Source organism: Myodes glareolus, chromosome 5, assembly GCF_982192425.1.
Source record: "Myodes glareolus chromosome 5, mMyoGla1.1, whole genome shotgun sequence".
Lineage (NCBI taxonomy): Eukaryota > Metazoa > Chordata > Mammalia > Rodentia > Cricetidae > Myodes > Myodes glareolus.
The window spans coordinates 5692723-5699912 of NC_142030.1; positions in this window are offsets into that span (position 1 = coordinate 5692723).

Here is a 7190-nt window from a genome sequence, read left to right on the forward strand (position 1 = left end):
TAGCTCTCACAACTTAAATTAACTTATTTCTATTAATTTATATGCTGCCATGTGGCTCATGGCCTTTACCTGTCCTTCAGCATGTCTTGCTCCCTCTGTGTCTCTTAGCAACTCCTGAGTGCCCTCCTCCTCTAACATTTTCTGTCCCTAAAATTCTGACTAGCCATTAGCCAATCAGGTTTTTATTAACAATGAGAACAGTACGTGTTTACAGTGTACAAAGATTGTTCCTTAGCAGTTTCCACTTTTTGTCTTAATTGTAAAGGAAGGTTTTTAACTTTAGCATAGTAAAATTATATATAACAGAGACAGTTGTCAAGTAAGAATTGCAGTCACTTTGCTTGAGTCCTGCTGATCTAATTTGGACAGTATCCTATCAGCAATTGAGGTAAGGACAGTCCTCCCCCATCAATGGCTAATTTTTGCTATAAAGAAAGCAAACTATATGTTTTTTCAATGTCCATTATCTTCTCTGCAGTAGACTAGTGCTTCCAGGAGCAGACATATCTCACTGTCATGAAAAACCTTATTCTGTAGATCTTTGAAGTGTTTGACTACTGTCTGTCTATCTATCTAAATATATCTGTGTATGATCTTGAAAACATACCTAACATGACTAAGTTTGGTAATTATGGGTGACTACTAACTTGTATTTCTTTATTGGCATAAATAACTTTGAAGGACTAATACTTTTACATAATTAAATGAGATGCATAGGTACAATACCTTAACAGAAATAGAAACAGTATAACAAAATTAACCTTAAATTTTTATCAATAAGCCAAAATCTGTACTATTGTAAAATATTTTAGGTTAATTTTTTTATTGGTTAAAGTAGATTCAATAATCTACCCTTTTATGTCATCATTTCTATATCATATTCCCCCCTTTTCCTTTAGAAAGAGATCTTTGAATTTAACTCCTATTTTAACTTTTTTTCTGAGTATGGCCAATAACAACTTGTAATCATTCCTGCTTAGGTGATAACAAACATTCATAACCCATTTTTTTCTTTTTGAGAATGTTGACTTTTTTTTTGTAACTGCTTTCTATTGTCTGGGGGGGGCATTGATATCTTTAGGGGAAACTTGGGGAAATCAAGATAATTGTTAAGTCCTGACTGGAGTATTCTGTTATACTGGATCATCTCAACCAGCAGCCTTGAAGCTGTTTTGGACATCTGGACCATTATTGATGTCTGGTTCCCTTGCTCTGAAAATTCATAAACTGTTAAAGGTAACATTCATATCTACATTACTAGGAATATTGACTGTGCCTGGTACACAAGTCAGTCATAGATAATTCTTTACGTTTGAGCAGGTAGAATATATGTTGCATGTTTTGTAGGTTTTTTTTTTTAGGTTTATTTATGTCTCTAGTCAGAATTTTCAGGCAGTCATCCTTGATCAGACCTGATCATCTTTGACCTGAAATAAATCCATAGCCTCTTATTTTCTGTGGAAATAAAAGCATAACCTTTGCCCCAAAGCAATATACCTTTTGACTTCCATTTTGAAGTCAAGATATTTTTAAAGTACATAAATTAGTTTAATTCAGTAATTTCCATAATTCAGTGTCTCTTAGCAGCTATGACTCCTTCCTCAGCAGTCAAAAAAAATTCAAAGACAATAACATACAATATCCAGACTTTGGGTGTATTTTCCAACATTACGTGGCTTTTTTTGTGTTACTTTATTCCCTTTTTAAGGACTTCATTATTTTAAAACTATATTTTAGCAATGTATGTCTGCATATACTCTTTGTCTTCTCTCTTCCACGCTTATGTATATCTTTAAACACTATAACCCATCTGGAGGCTTTTTTTCTGTCTGAATCTATCTTTACTGAGCATCTGTATTGTTTTTTGGACAAATGAGATTAAACAGCTATGTCAGCCACCACCACTATGTGGCTTAGTTTAGTGCACGGTGGTAATGCATGGCAGTTTACTCATCCCACAGACAGCTCAAGGAGACAGTACTCTGTACCACAGCCTTCATGAGAGACACCAAACAGCTTAGCTCATGGCATGCATTCTGACAGGGCTAAGGCTGGTAGCTTAAATCTGCAGGCAGTGGCTGGGATATACATCTCCGTATTGCAGCTGGCAGGAAAGACATGCTCATGACTGGTATGAGAGACACGAGACTAGGAAGTTGCACCTGGCTCCATCTGTCTAGAACCATTTCCTAGTCTCACGGGTTTTCTGTGGATGTAGGTGCCACACATTTGGTTGCCATTTGTAAGCTGACTTTTCCATCTGTCAGTTCCCAAATAACTGACAGGGAGACTTAATTATACATGCTCAGCCGATAGCTCAGGCTTATTGCTAACTAGCTCACACAACTTAACCCAGTCAGATTTAGGGGTTAAAGCTGAAAGATCAGAGAAGCAGAGTAGTCAGCTACCAGAGAGTTCTTAACCTCTATCAATATGTAGACAAAAGGGGCAATCAATCCTGTCTTCAAAATCTCAGACTGCATCCCAGACTGAATCTTCAGGATAAATCTGAGCTCCTGTCTCCTCCTGCCTTACATTCCTCTCTCCCCCCTACCCATATTACTCCTGTCTCCACCTCCCTAGTGCTGGGATCACCCTTGTATGAGCTGATTCAATCTCCTGTAGCCCAGAATGGCCTTGAACTCACAAAGATCCATCTGCCTCTGCCTCCTGAGTGCTGGGATTAAAAGTGTGTGCCACTGCCTGTCCTCTATGGGCTAACTAGTGGCTTAACTCTGCACTCTGATCTTTAGGTAAACTTTATTTGTTAGATTACAAACAAAATATCATTACAATATGGCTTGTGGCTTTACCTGTCCTCCAGTATGTCTTTCTCCCTTTGCTTCTGATGACTCCTCTGATTCTGCTCCTCTTCCTAACATTCTCTTGACCCCTAAAATTCTGCCTAGCCATCAGCCAATCAGCTTTTTATTAACAATGAGAGCAATATATATTTACAGTGTACAAAGATTGTTCCATAGCAGCTCCACTGTTGGAAAATAGCATTAAGATGAATGGTGTCCATCTCCTGAAAGTGCTGGCACAGTGCCAAGCCTTCCCAAGGAGCAACTGCTGGGGTCAGGCCAGCAGCTGTAAGGAATGTCTCCAGTGACAGATCCCACACAGGTGTTGCTGAATACTTCCCAGGGTCCTCATTTTGTTGGTCCCCCCATACCTGCTTTGTGACATTGAATACTTCTGTTACTGGAAGAAATGGATTCATTCTTTGGTTGAGTGTCAAACTTAGGGTAAAGAATGGTTTGTTAGTTGCAGCAGGTAAGGAGCATGTTGAAGATGGTTCTTAATGCACTATGTGAAACAAAAACAAAAGGCTTTCATTGGCCGATACCAGTTGTGTCTGGGCACATTCCTGAGCAAGATTGTAATGACTGTCTCACTGTGTAGCCTGGTTGACCTAGAATTTCATCTGCCTGCCGGTGTCTCCGAAGTACTGGGGTTAAATGCTTGTGCCACCATGCCTAGTTGGTCAGTACTTAAAACTTATTTATGATCCCTTTTCACATGAGACTGTACCTGGTATATAAAATAGTATTCAGATGTCTGCTGATAAAAGTTGTTTATTTTAGGCTGGGGATGTAACTCAGTGTTCAAGTTTGTGTAGTATGCCCAAAGAATGAAGTTGGATCTCCGTGCTGCCAGCAAAGCAAAACCTAAAACCTTTTGGTGTACATATCATTTAACCAGATTTAACCATCTTTTTTCAAAGAAGCAAATTTGCTTCCCAATGAGATGAATGAGTATCTTTATTTTACATAAAGAATGAAGTCTTAGCTGAGCATTTGGTACTGCAGGATGTTAAGAGCATTTAGTATTTCCCTGAGTTGACTGATGCTTGTATTTTATAATCATCAGTGGGGAACACTGCTTCACATAAATATGTAATACAAGATGCCACAAAGTGCATTCAGAGCCATTTCAGAAATATGAATTCTATCTCAGTCTGAAGCCAAAGTTCATGAGAGAGAGAGAGAGAGAGAGAGAGAGAGAGAGAGAGAGGAAGGAAAGAGCAGATGCTTGCTGTGGCAGGTGAGCCCAAATGTGTGCAAATACCGAAGTAGTACAAATTTAAAATCAATCCAAAGATACCACCAATTTGATACATGCTAAAGAATGAACATATACTAAGTCTGTTGTCTGCAATTGTTTTTATAATAGAAAGAAACTATTTTTTCTGCAAGTTTTTTGCAGAAAACTTGGTGGACTGTAAAGTCCACAGTATGTAATAGTGTTGAACCTGAGCTGTAGTGGTGTGATCTCTACCCCAGTTGAGTTACACGAGTTGCCACCCCATTTTAAAAGTTGTGCTTAGGTCCCAGTAACAGCTAGGTGACCCTGGTTTATGGTTCAATGTCTTTGGACTGCCTACCCTGAAAATTAGCTCACCATTTAAAGGGATAGCAGTTATTTCCCTGTGAATATGGAAGTTGGATCCTAAAAATGGCTAACAGTTTTTATAATCAGAATTGTTCAAAGTTGCCAGCATGGGTCATGAGCTTGAGCTCCACGTGTGATGAAAACTAAGTGTGTTGTGTTGGTTCTAGTATCTTGTAAAGTGACTGACATAGAAATACAATGCCAGCTGCCTTTTATGGGGAAACAAACCAAGCTCAGAGACCTGGGGATTTCGTTCTCATCTGCATCATGAAGGGCAAGGCATGGTGGAAAGACAGTCTTCCTGAGCTGGAACTGAAATGGCTGTTTGTGTTTGTGGCAGTTGTCAGGGCTCCTGTGGGACAGCATCTTCAGCGAGGGAGTGACATCTGAAGTTTTAAGTGTCTCCTGATTCCTTAAGAATCCCCCTCCCCAGATGTGTTCACCTTCAAGATTCATTTGAGTCTTCTCATTTGGTTCCAAATTGATCTGTCTTCTCACTGCTGTTTAGTTTCCAGATGTATTAGCCTGGAAAATTCAGGACACTCCTTTGAGTCTATAACGGGTAATGAATGGAGTCTGCAAATGACTTTCTTACTACTTTCAGGGGCTCAGAACATTGGTTGTTATTTTGGAATCTCCAGGTTCTTTCAAAATTACTTGAATGCCAGCAATACGTCATAAAAGTAATTTAAGTGGGAGACAAAGTGACTGGTTCCCACCAGTCCCATGTTCAGAGCTCCAAGTTCTTCATAGTGCTTTTGTGGTTGAGGGTTGGGGTGGGTGCTGTATTAAAGAGGACACTGGCAACCTGGAGTTGGCAGGTGCTACTTGGCATTTGAGGATGTTTGAATTGTGATCTCTTAACCATGATTTGGCTAAACCATTTTCCTGTTGGAGTAAGGGGTGGAGGAGTAGCGCACTACCTAGACTAGGTCAGGGGCTTCCAGGCATGTAAAACCCATGCCCCATTCTACCACAATTGCCCATCTACAGCCATGACTCACCTGAGCTGGGGCTCAACCCTTTGTTGGAAGTAAAAGTATATCTCAAGTAGGTTTTTTTCAAGTCTTAATGTGAAGCCAATGCTTTGGGCCCCTTTTGTGGTTGAGATGAAGTAGCAGGCACTGGTAGATCTCTGACTTGGAGATCTTGATTGTGTTGAACAGTGAACGCATTTCCCATCAACCTTGTAGAATGTGGGTATTCTCGTGTGATGAAAGGTGATGTGTATTGGTTACTTCCTGTGCTACAATAAAACACCAACAGAAACCCCCAAGGGAGGGGAGGTTTATTTTGACCCTAAATTGAGGGGCTGTATTTCATGGCAGGGAAGGCATGGCAGCAGGGTCATGAAGTAAGGTGACTGCCAAATGCAAGTGCAGGAACACGAAGAGGATGTCTGATGTCCAGCTAAGTGTCTTAGGCTCTTGAGACAGGGTGCCTCACTGTACATAGAGTTAGGCTGGTGACCAGCAGGCCCCAATGATCCTCTTGTCTCTGCCTCCACTCTACTGTGGTTACTGGTAGGCTCTCAAGCCCAGCTTTTTATGTGGGTGCCAGGGCTTTGAACTCAGGTCCTCATGCTTGGGTAGCAAGCATGCTTATCCACTGAGCCATTTCCCCATCCCTAACTTTTAAAAACACTGAAGCTAGAATTATTAGAAAAAAAATTGTGTTCCTTCAACATAATAGGTTAGTTTTAGATCAAGTTCTGTTCTACAGTCTGTATACCACTAAACCTGTGCTTTGCAAAGAAGTGTAATCACAGATTTGTGTATAGCATTCAATTGCTGATCATGCAAATGAGCCATTACACTTTTTTTTCATTTTTTGTTTGACTCATTAAAAATACCCAAAGAAACAATTACCGCAATTTTATTTACAAATGAGTTATGCTCTTTAAGTTCAAATTTAAATTGGTTGTTTAGAACTCAGAATGGATTGTCTTATAGAAACAACGTTGTAAATTGTACCTAAAGTGAAGTGGAAAGCAAATTTAGCTCATAATATGTCAAAATGGCAATTCGATTTGTGGCAACCGTACAAGCCTTCATTCACAGTGCTGTGGAAAACAGGTTTTAAGAATGAGGTTGCCCGAGACTCGTTTTGCTTTCCCATAATCTTTTCTGCTCTGTGACCCCACACTCCTCTTCCTTTTTCTGGTGCCAGTTCACAGGAGTAGCATAATGGTCTCAAGATAGACAAATGGGATGCAGACTCATGTCTGCCACCTTGCCAGCTCAGCAGCTGCTCCCAGAAGGGAGCGATGGCCTTAATGTTGGCTCTGACGTTGCAGCCAAAAGCAACCCTCTAATGCTGGCATATCTGTGGGTGTTCATGGAGGCGGTTTATTTTGTTGGTGTGATACTAGCATGTCTGCATGCACCTGGAATTGGCTTACTTTGTTGGTGTGGTGCTGGCGTGTATATATGCACAAGGACATGGTGATTCTATTGGTGTAAAGCTGCTGCTTGTGTGTGTGTGTGTGTGTGTATGCATATGCGTGTGCTTACGTGTGTATGTGTATTTGATGTGATGGTGGTGTGTGTGTGTTTGTGCCTGTACAGAGATGTGGCTTATTCTTTTGGTGTTTTAGGAAAGCATAGAGAGATAAACCCCCAAGCCTTATATATTTTTGTTCACTTGTAGACTGAGTTCCAGCCCACAGAATTCCCACTAACCTGGCAGATGAATAAGGTTACTGTATTTATTTACCCTTCTGCCTCAGGGGTCTCTTATGGGTGATCCAGTGATTAATGTGTGAAATCGTATTTGCCAAGCCCTGTCCTTGCCAT